Here is a 12,663-nt window from a genome sequence, read left to right on the forward strand (position 1 = left end):
GAAAATTTACTTTGAAGTTTTTTTTTTTTTTTTTTTTTCCCGTAGTTATGAGAAACAAGATTTACAGGGTCTAAATGTTTAAAATTATAAATTTTTGAATTTTAGCCAATTAAATTTGAATGACTATTTTATTCTTTTTTTTTATATTTTTTATTAGTTTATAACTGTGAGAACCACGGTTATAAAAAGTAATTAAATTTTATTATTAAAAAATTAAAAATATTAATCAATTATTTTAAATAAATTATTACTTAAGATATATATTTTTTAGTTATAAAAAATTACGATCGTTAATTTAAATAAATATGTAAAGTTATCTCACCTTATAATATGTGTTAATTTTATTTTATTTTTTAATATAATGTTATTAATTTAATATAATTAGAATGAAAAAAAATTAAAATTTAAAATTTAAAATAGATAATCAATTATTAATTTAATGTAATTAAAATTGGAAATTTAAAATTTGAATTTTGAAATTATTAATTAATAGGTTGACAAGTGGCATCATATGTGACATATAATATTAATAAACAGTTCTAATAGTATGACATTTGTCAATAGGAGAATAAACATATTCATTTATTAGAATATATATATTTAATAGTATGACAGTAGCATATGTGGTATGGACTCGGATTACCTGTGTGTTATGACTCGTCTCCGTGATACGATTTCGGGATTTGACTGTAGCGGTTTCACTAATAAGGACACCCCCCCCCCCTCCCCCCCCCCCCCTAAATCCCAAAAAGATTTGGCGTATGCCCTTTTTAGCAAAATCGTCCAAGATATGGAAGTCAACTTCGACATGACTGTCAGACAGAAAGCAGTCTTTGAGTGTCTGCGGGCGCCTCATGCTCAGGATTTTCTGCTAACTATCCCTATTGATGGTCTTGGCCAGCATATGTCTCCTGTGGAGTACCGAACTATCCTTCGTTACCGCCTCATGATTCCCATATTTTCAATTGACGAGATATGCCCAGTTTGTCGCAAGGCATGTTTGGATACCTTTGGGGAACACGCGGTTCATTGTAGAGAGCTCCCTGGTTTCAAGAATAGACATGATGTGGTTCGAGATGTTCTCTTTGATGCTTGTCGGCATGCTGGTATTTCGGTGAAGAAAGAAGCGCCAGTGAACTTTTTGACGGACCCGCAGGATGGCAGGTCCACACTTAGACCGACTGACATTTTGGTCTTTGGATGGATAAGAGGGAAGCATGCGTGCGTGGATCTTACTGGTGTCTCTCCTCTCGTTGGTTTGGGGAGCGGAGGTTTCGCAGCTGGGCATGCCGCTTTGAAAGTCGTTACGTGCAAAATGGTAAAGCACGAGAATGCATGTAGAGAAAATCAACATGTGTTTGTTCCTTTTGCATTCGATATATTTGGTTTTCTCGCACCAGAGGCAGTGGAGCTCCTTAATAGAGTCCAACGGGTCATGCATTCTAATGTCATATCTTCTAGATCCACAAATGTTGTTTTCAAAAGAATTGGTTTTGCCATCCAGAAAGGGCTAGCGGCGCAGCTTGTTACCTGTTTGCCTTCAATCGATATGTATTGAACTTTCGTATATGATTATATGTAAAAATATTTAATTTAGAATTTAAATAACTAAAAATAATAATAATAATAATAATAATAATAATAATAATAATAATAATAATAATAACGTCTCATCCCTCTCTACTGACCCCTGCACATTCTTGAAATATTTATATGCTCAATAGTAATTATAAAATGATAAATAAATATAACTCTTGTAATTGAAAATTATTTATATCATAGAAATATTAATTTTCAATATTAAATATTAAAATATATGATAACATATCATAAGATATGATTTATTATGTTATTTACATTTTTTTTACTAAAAAGATTTTTGTCTTTTAGCTAAATGGATAAGAATTTATAGGTTATAAAAAGATTGGAATATTTTTTTATAAAATCCTTCCATCTTTTTATACTCTAAATTGTAACATGGAAAGATAGTTAAGAAAGGTTAGGTTTTGATTATTATATTGCAAAGAACATGTTTCTAAAGTTAGGCAAGTCATAATCATAAAGCATTGATCTTAAAGGCTATAAAGACATAAAGAAAGAGGCTTATAAACTAGTTATGATCCATTCTTTATCACTTGATTATTTCCATGACTTTCCTTCTCCCTCTCCACTTTCTCTTTAGTTTCTTAAAGAGTTAAGCATTTGTGTGAAATAAGGTGGTACTTAGTTGAACTCTCCTTCATAACAAAAGCTTTGTTTTATTTTAAAGGCTTAAGAGTTTTGTTACTACAAGAAGAATATCAACATCTTATCAAGTTGAAGAATTGTTCGTGATGGAGTTTCACATCTACATTCTTCATCAACTACCAATCTCCCAAGAGGAATCAAAGTCTTTAAAGATTGTATTACTTTACTGGCAACTCAACTCACTTGAAACCATTCTCGCAACAACGAATAAATATTCACTAGGAAAACTCCACAAGGAATTGCGGATAAACAACCATGACTTCTCCAACAAGTCAAAATCATACCAAAGCCCGACCCAAGCCCGTCGGCTACTGAGCCATCAATAGTATTTCCATATTGCTCAAAATACCCAACTATACCAAAGACCAACTAACCAAACAAATGAATCTCCACGACGCAACTATTTGCAAAACCACGATGGTTCATTATAGGTCGTGATGCCATCCAACCATTGGAATTAGAAGCTAATGGTTCCTCAGCGTTCTTGCAATCACCTAACCACATACATGAAGACTTTCGACCAGCACCCGATAGGCCTATAGGCGCACGGCCATCATCCCACCGACCTGCAAGAACCCAATCAACATCCCATTTAACATTTACCAAATACTGCAGGTGTCATACCATTATATAACATGCAACCCTTCTAGAGTCTAAACTACTACTGATGTATCATCAACAAAACATGCTCACATGTAACTATGAAATACGATAAATGGTTGAACGTTTTCCCCAACTCGAAAATAATAAATCAAATAAGAATCATTCCATGAGGCCAAACCGAGTGTGCTCAGGCTATCTTACCCAGTCCACATCCACCCCTCATGACAATATTTGGTGAACTACCAACATGTCACACTTCCCAGGAGGAAAAACAACGCTCCATAGGTTGAATGTGTTCCTTCTTCATCATATCCTTACCAAAAGGGTGAAGTACCAATGAATCGAATGAAATGACGAATCTCAACCGTTAAAAGAAACATTTGCTAACCACCAAAACAAGATTCCACACCTTAGGTGAAACTGAACAAATCCCTCCAATTTGTTTCGGTGGTTTAGGATTGTACTCAGCATGCGAGGTTTCCTCATACGCATTTGTAGCCTCGAGGGTCCAATCTTGGACACTACAAGACCACATCTTATGTGACGGTGACATATATGGTATGGAATTTGATTACCTATGTGTTTTGATTCGTCTTCGCGATACAATTTCGAGATTCGACTGTAGCGGTTTCACTAATAAGGACACCGCCCCCTAAATCCCAAAAAGCATTGGCGTGTGCCCTTTTTAGCAAAATCATCAAATATATGGAAGTCGACTTTACCATGACTGTTAGACAGAAAGCAGTTTTTGAGTGTCTTCAGGAACCTCATGCTCAGGATTTTCTGCTAGCTATCTTTATTGATGGCCTCGTACAACATAGGTCTCATGTGGTGTACCAAAATATCCTTCATTATCGCCTCATGATTCCTCTATTCCCAATTGACGAGATATGCCCAGTTTGTCGTAAGGCACGTTTGGACACTTATGGGGAACATGCGGTTTATTGTAGAGAGCTCTCCAGTTTCAAATACCGACATGATGTGGTTAGAGATGTTCTCTTTGATGCTTGTCGGCGAGCTGGTATTTTTGTGAAGAAAAAAGTGCCAATGAACTTTTTAACGGACCCGCAGGATGGAAGATCCACACTCAAGCCGACTAACATTTTGGTCTTTGAATGGGTAGGAGTGAAGCACGCTTGTTTGGATCTTACGGGGGTCTCTCCTCTAGTCGAGTTGAGGAACGGGGGTTTCGCAGCAGGGCATGCCACTTTGAAAGACGTTGCGTGCAAAGTGGCAAAGCACGAGAATGCATGTATAGAAAATCAACATGTGTTTGTACCTTTTGATGGGTTTCAAGCACTACAACATTCCTATGGTGTATATGCAACCCTAGTGTTTTGGATCTATATTTTTCTCAAGTTATACATGCAATACTAATCATCCAAAGCATAAACCCTAACTAGCATACAATTTTCGAGATTTGTAACATAAAACAAAGTTAGAATAATACCTTTTACTTATAGCTTGTAGATCTTCACCTTCAAGAGCTTAGTGCCTCAAATGTTGCACCTCTAATGAGTCACAAACACCAAGTAGCAATGGAGGATTATGAGAGAGGTGGGAAGGCTCTAAAATTAGGCTAGGTTTCCTCTTGGGATCAAGTGGGCGAAATTATGAGTCCTAGGGGTTCCTTTTAGCTGAGTTGCTAGGGTTTCTGACTGGAACTCTTATTCTCTACTTAGGCCTTAAGTAACCCATTAGATCCTTCCAGAATGCTCTTATGGATGAATTCTATGTGGGCTACACATAGATTTCGTCCATCCCTTCTTAGGGATCCACAGGCCCAACTTGTCAACTATTAGAAAATTGCAATGCTAGTCCCCTTAATTCAATTAGTCTCTTTTGATCACCAAATTAATTTCTGATTAATATTAATTAAACAATATGATTTCTAAATTAATATATTATTCCTATAATATATTAATAAATCATAATTAACATATTTCTCCATAATTCATTCTATCAAATTGCTATGGTGAAGGCAACCCAAAAGGACCATGCTAATATCGGGTCAAGTACATACCAATTATAGTCATGGGTTTAGACACCTAATCCAAGACCTTTTGCATTTGATACATTTGGTTTTCTCGCACCAGAGGCGGTGGAGTTCCTCAACAGATTCCAACGGGTCATGCATTCTAATGTTATATCTCCTAGATTCACAGATGTTGTTTTCAAAAGAATTGGTGTTGTCCTCCAGAAAGGGCTAGCGGCGCAACTTGTTGTCAGTTTGCCTTCCATCGATATGTATTGAACTATTTTTGAATACGATATGGAATATGGATTTTGTTAAAAAAATGCACCATTAAATCAATAGAACTCCCAAATTCGGAGAAGAAATCCAAAATTTCATAGAATTCATAGGACACGGTCACACCTAAAAAACTGAACAACATCACTCCTACATTCGAAATCCCCAATAACCAAGGGCAGTTGCCAACTCAATCCTACCCAGGACAAAAACTCCACAACCAATTAGTTGAGCTTACACATACACATAAACCAATACATATGTCTTATAAAAATTGACGAAGGGTTGATGCACCAGTTTCACCTTCTACTAGAAATGCCTGGAGGCCCTCGAATGACTCCTAAATGTTGATGAGGAGAGAAATGACCAATCAATCGAGAGTGGATCGAAACTAACCTCATTTATCTCACACATACCAAACAAAACCCATGCAAAATACCCTTACCAAACTCTGAGCCCGATCAACAGACCAACAATTTCCCATCTCAACCGAAAATAACAAACCCATAGCGAGAGCTAACTATGTTCTCTATATCTAATGCACAACTTGAGCGACTCAACACTCATCTATTAAGAACCCTGACACTTTTGAAATTAACTACTTACCACAACAAGTTTATTACCCATCAGCTTCATGCGGTGAGGACAACACATGCATCCTTGAAGACATAAACCTATTGTAACTTGTTCTGCATCTATGATCTGACCAGTCCTTAAATTCTACGAGGCCATGGAGGATTCTGATGGATCCTTGATAAATGCAACAAGAAAACTTCCTAAAAACGAATAATTCAGTGATATCCCACCTTCATTCTCCTATGCAACAAAAACCTTGCACCAAAAACCTCACACACTCAGACCATAGACTCCCTTGACCTATTACACCAAACTCACAAAAATCAAGCAAACCAATAATCTTTCAGGAAAAATACTCAGTTCTCCCCACTTGGGGTTTGAACCACCACCGATTAACGTCTACAACATCAAAGCCTCACTAAGGATCAACCATAAACATTCCAACCTTAACACTCAAAATGCATGACACGAAATAAGATGATCCTTTGGATAATAATCAACCAATGATAACGAAACCCCGAATCTCGAATGGAGACCTCAGAAACTTCCCCCTAACATCGCCGCCTTAATCTTAGCGAAATCGATCAGAATACCATTTGATTCATGAGGCACCTCACAAACTAAACTTCGTCGCCTTAAACTTAACGTTGCAGGAGGTTAAGTTCTGGCTTGGGAAGTGCTTTGCTATGAAGGACCTTGGAGAAGCTTCTTACATTCTAGGAATAAGTATATTGAGAAATAGGAGTAAAAGACTAATAGGACTTAGTCAAAGTACCTACTTGGACAAAGTGTTAAAACATTTTAGCATGGAGAATTCCAAGAAAGGCGAGTTACTAATCCAAAGCAATACCAAACTTAGTAAGACTCAGAGTCTGAGTACCGATACAGAGATAACAGAAATGAGCCGAGTACCATATTCTTCTGCTATTGGCTCGATCATATATTTTATGACGTGTACTCGCCCTGATGTTGCCTTCGCTTTGAGCATGGTCAGCAGATATCAAGTGAATCCCGGTAGAGCTCACTGGACTGCGGTAAAGAACATTCTCAAGTACCTATGAAAGACTAAGGACTGGGTCCTTATACTCGGTGGGAGTGATGACTTGAGAGTGCGAGGGTATAGTGACGCCAGTTTTCAGATCGACCGAGATAATTTCCGCTCTCAGTCGGGCTGGGTATTTACCCTGAATGGAGGAGCAGTGACTTGCAAAAGTTCCAAGCAGGAGACCGTAGTTGATTTAACGTGCGAATCAGAGTACATAGCAGCGAGCGAAGCATCGAAGGAGGAAATATGGCTAAAGAACTTTATTGGAGACCTTGGAGTTGTACCTATCATAAAGGAACCTATAGAGATTTTTTATGATAACGAGGGTGCGGTCGCCTTAACCAAGGAACCGAGGGATCATGGTAGATCCAAACATATCAACAGAAAACACCACTTCATCAGACATCGAGTAGAAGAGGGACTCCTCGTAGTAAAGAGGGTGTTGTCAGAGGAGAACCCAATAGATCCCCTTACGAAGGGACTAAGTAGGGTTAAGCACTCCAAGGAAGATATTAGTTTTAGTGATTAGATAGTTATTTAGAAACTTGTAATAGATAAAATGTAATTAACTTTCGATGATTAAATAAAGGAGTTTTATTTATGAGTAAAGTTACTATCTTGGGTAAATTATTTACTATTGTTTCACTTTTTCATGTTTTGACTTCCTGAATAATAGGATTATTCAAACTATCCACAGTCGATTGTACTTTCGAAGTAGGTGTTGAGGCAAGACTGTCATGAATTGGCTTGTAGATTGTTTAAGCGTTTAGACATAGCAAAAATCTGCTACAACGTTCATGAGTGCTCCCAAAATAAGATTTGAGTATTGGATTAAACCCGTGCTCACATGAATCACTTCATGGAATTTATCACGAGTGATTGTGAGACGATAATATTGTATAGTCTTTAAACCGAGATATATGATTTGTTTTTTACAAGTTGGTTGTGCATTTATAATGCGTAAGCACATCAGTAACTTGATGTTATAAAAAGTATTGTTGTGTACGATTTAACGAGTAAATAGTACAAGTATATAAGTCAAAGTTTATATGTTACTTTTATCCTAAGAGGTTAAAAGCGATATCTTGGGGCCCTCGATGATTTTGTGTTGACTTATGTGTTGGGCCCGGTTAGGACTAAATTGATGTGTTCAATTAAGTTCTATGTCTGACAAATCAGAAATCGGGAAACAAACTGCTGGACAATAAGTATGACTATATTCCATGTATTTGTCCACATGATATCTTGAAAATGGAGGACTACATGATCCCTTATCTAAAGGACGCATCATTGACTATGTCAGAGTTCGACAACGACTATTGAGAGCTACGATTGCTAATCGGATATTGAAGTTACATTAACAATTATAGTTATTAGACTTATCAAAGTGGGAGACTGTTTGATTAGGTGTCTAAGCCCATAACTATAATCGGGATGTGCTTGACCCGATAATAGCATGGTCTTTTTGGGTTGCCTTCACATTGGTAACTGGACATGATGATTGTTAATGAGATAGGCTGATTTATTATAAGAATAATAAATTAGGGCATGAATATGATTTATTAATATATTAATTAGGAATCATATTATAAATTAGTATTTAATCAGAAATTAATTTGGAATTAATTTTGGGATTAAATGAACTAATTAAAAGTACATGGGCTGTTTGATAGTTGAGGATTTGGGCCATTGGATCACCCTTATTAGGGCTAGGCCGAAAATCCTAGAAGGATCTAGGAGTTTTTGTCCAAGGCCTAAGGCAAGGAGGTTCATGGACTTGCTTAGGCCCTAAGCTAAGGGATTAGGGTTACCACCCTAAAACCCTAGCTAGCCTCAAGTATAAATCGACCCCCTAGGCTTAAGATTTCGTCCCACCCTTGAGAAACCCTGGAAGAGACGATTTCTAGAGCAAGCTACCTTCTCTCCTCTCTCTCATATTCATCCTTTCACTCTTGTGTGATTGTGAGCCATTAAAGGTACTACATTTGTGGTACTTGTTCTCAAGAGCAAAAGAACTTCAATATTTAGTTGTTATTACTATATAGCAACAAAGGTATGTATTCTAATCTTTTGTTTGTGTATTTTGAAATTTTAGATGCATGCTAGGGTTTTTCTTTTGTGTTTATTTGTTGTATGTCTAATAGTGAAAACATAGATCCAAATTAGGGTTGCATGCACACATAGGATTGTTTGTATAAAACCCATCAGTGACTCCTACCCACCCCTTGCAGAGTTCTCCTGCAACAACAGGTTTCATTCTAGCATTGATGCTCCACCATTTGAGTTGTTGTATGGACGGAGATGTCGTACCCCAGTCTGTTGGGGTGAGGTTAGTCACAGGGTGATGGGTCGGACATAGGCAGTTCTGCAAACTACCGAGAGGATTCAACAGATCAGACAACGGCTGCAGACTGCTCAGAGTCGACAGAAGAGTTACGCCGACCGGCGCCGATCTGAGTTGGAGTTTCAGGTAGGCGACATGGTACTATTGAAGGTCTCACCTTGGAAGGATGTGATTCGCTTCAGAAAGAGGCGAAAGTTGGGTCCTCGATACATTGGACCTTTTCGGGTTATTGCCAGGGTTGGCAAGGTGGCATATAGACTGGAACTTTTGGAGGAACTCAGTCAGATTCACAACACTTTTCACGTCTCGCAGTTGCGGAAATGCATATTGGACGAGGATGCGGTAGTGTACTTGGATGACATTCAGGTTGATGAATGTATGAATTATGTGGAGCAGCCGGTGGCTGTATTGGAAAGGAAAATAAAGGTTCTGCGCAACAAGGAGATACCTCTGGTAAAGGTACAATGACGGCATCGGAAGGGATCCAAGTGGACTTGGGAGTCAGAGTCCGAGATGCGGGAGCATTATCCGGATTTGTTTGCTGCAGCAGACTTCGAGGACGAAGTCTAGGTCAAGTGGGGGAGAGTTGTAACATCCCAGAATTTGCAGGTATTTTCAAACCCTCTTTTGTGATTATTTTGTCATTTTTAGGGTTCGGGTGCTATATAAGTGTCCTTATGAGCTCATAACCCTCTAGCATTTCAACCTCCATAGCTTTGAGCCGTTTTCCTAAAATCTTAACCCCTCTCTTGAGCGTGTGAGCTAAAAGTGTGTGTTTTGAGTAGTAGAAGAAGAAGGTATTGCATCAAGGAGTTGGAGAAGTGAGGCAGGCTTGTAGATCTGAGGTTACTTTGCGCTCTAGAAGCTCCAGGAGGTAAAAAGCTTCTGCCTTTATGTTTACATGATATTGATCTTGCCATAATAGCTTTATAATACCTTTCTTGTCCCAAAAAGTCCCAAGTTTGTGCATGATGTGTTTTGGACGTGTTCAGCTGTCCTTTCAGGCCCTAGAAAGGGATCTAAATGATAAAAATAATGTCCTAATGGCTAAAAGTGTCCCATGCATGTAGTAGAAAGGTCTTGATGGGTTAAGACCATGTATTAAGGGCTTTTTGGACGTCCACAGTCTCAAAGTTTGAGACTTTATGGTTTTGAGGTTCGCTTAGTCCATGAATCTAGAACCTGGGCCCAAGTGCTTAAGCCATTAAGCACTTGTTAAGGTTTTGGTAAAACTTGCGTATGCCCCGCATACTGGGTCAACCACCCCAATGGTGGTCAACACAAGGCAGAGTACGCACATTGATCCAGAGGAGTACGCCCATCATACGCCCTCTGATTGGGCTTTTGGCGATTTGGGCTTCAGGATTAGGCCACTTTTGGGCCAGTTTGACATGGGCCTTGCTGGACTTTCTGAATACATGTGTTTTGGACCAGTTTTGGTAATGAACCTTAGGATGAGGCCCAATTATAGATTTGGGCCCAACTGGGAAAATTAGGCCAATGATGGGCCTTGTATATTTGGACATTTGGATAATGAATTTTGAATTGGGCCTTGGACCAAATTAGAGAAAGGGCAAAATGGACTATTATCCTATGTGGGGCCCTTGGTCAAGAGTGATATTCCAATTATTGACTTAGTATTCGTTATTTTGGATAGTCGAGATTTTCGGTGAGACAACGGTCGGTGACTTTCAGTCCAGTTCAACACCACTTGTAAAGTGATTCCTTCTCACTATATCAAGAAGGTCGAAGGCACCAAAGTCGAACCTTCTTTTTGGATTGTTATCCTTGTTATCGCATGATGATATGCTTAGTGACCTGTTAGGTCGTATCCTGGTATATAGGATGATGTTATGTTTAGTGACCTGTTAGGTCGGTATCCTGGTTTATAGGATGATGCTATGATTAGTGATATGTTAGATCGGTCTCACTGTTTGTATATGCTAGCATTGTTATCTATGTGTTGATTCTATGTTTGGGGGTGGGTTGAGGCGGACCTGCTTTGTGTTGTAGGCCAACATACCCAGGGAAGCCCGGTTAGACTGCAGGCCCAATGGGGCATATCAGTCAGGCCAAAGGCCCAAAGAACGGTCCAGATAGGCTGAAGGCCCGGTAGGGCAGACCAAACATGCTGAGGGTTCCGAGAGTGGGCTAGATAGACTGAAGGCCCGGTGAGGGTGGTCTAGTCATGCTGTAGACTATATATGCATGCTGTTTTGTTTGTGATATGGTTATGGTTTGCATGACATTGGTATTTTGGGGGAACTCACTAAGCTTCGGGCTTACACTTTTGTATTTTGTTTTAGGTACTTCGGATGATCGCGGGAAGACGAAGGCTTAATCATGCACCTCTTCACATTTTATGATTTTGATTTCTAGGATACTCTGATATGAAACTATTTTAAAAAAATTTTGTAATAAATAATGGTTTTTGGATGCTTGAGAAAGTTTTAAATTTTTATGAATTTTATGGATGTTACATTTGTACAAAATCGAGTTTCAGAAAACATTTATACAAAATTGATTATAGTTTTAGAAAATCAATTATGGTTTCAGAAAACCAAGATTAAAGATTTAACAAAAATTGATTCATTAATAGTGTAATACATTCTAAAAATCGATTTTAGATGATACTCATATTGAAAAAATCGTGACAAAGAGAATATTCAAAAACGGAAAATCAATCAAATAAACTTACGTTATGGGGTTTTGTGTAGAAGCTTCCATTAAGATACTTGATTGTTACAGGTGCTTGATCCAAAATGAGAGTGGAGAAGGCAACACCAAACCAACGATACCAATGCACAAGCCTAAGTACTAGCTTACTGATTCTTGAACGTCGATTTTGTGGATGATCGAAGGTAGAATGGGAATTTAAAACCACATTGGGCATCATTTTTAAAGGTAGAATACTTTAGGGGTTCAATTGGTTGCTTGTAGTCTTGTTCTTGCAGAGTTACATAACAACTTAACTGATGAGTGGTTGCAGAACATACGCATGCATCACACCCTAGAGGCTAAATTCCTAGATTTTTCAATAACTGATGGCTCGTAACTTGAGGATATTTATTATACGGCATCACATCATATGAATTACATTACAATTTCTTATAAACTATGTGATAAATGATAGATATTATATATGTAACATATATTAGATATATTAGGTCTTAAACGGGGCAGATACCACTATACCCATCCCCGCCCCATCCTCGTTTCGGGTAAGAAAACCAAACTCCATCTCTGATCCATTATCGACGGAGGCGGGGAATCCTCGCTCCATTCGGGTCGGGTCTTCTCGGGTAGCGGGTAATCCCCGACCCATTTGCAACCCTAGGACTACCAGTAGATTTCGGTCCAACGGTGAAGCTGGAGACCACTTTGAAAGCAACTATCTGGGCAACTAAGAATGTTAAGACCCAAATAAGAGAAAAGGGTTTGGATAGATATGCGTCAGGAGGAAAGATGAAGTTTGAAGGATCTTCAAGATCCAACAAGAAGAGCAAAATTTTGAAGGCTGACCCCATTGACAAGAAATTTGGGGGTAAGAAAGAAGCGAAGTGACGTGAGAAGTGCAAAAATAAGTACTTTGAGAGA

The sequence above is a fragment of the Lactuca sativa genome, chromosome 2, assembly GCF_002870075.4.
Source record: "Lactuca sativa cultivar Salinas chromosome 2, Lsat_Salinas_v11, whole genome shotgun sequence".
Taxonomy (NCBI): Eukaryota; Viridiplantae; Streptophyta; class Magnoliopsida; order Asterales; family Asteraceae; genus Lactuca; species Lactuca sativa.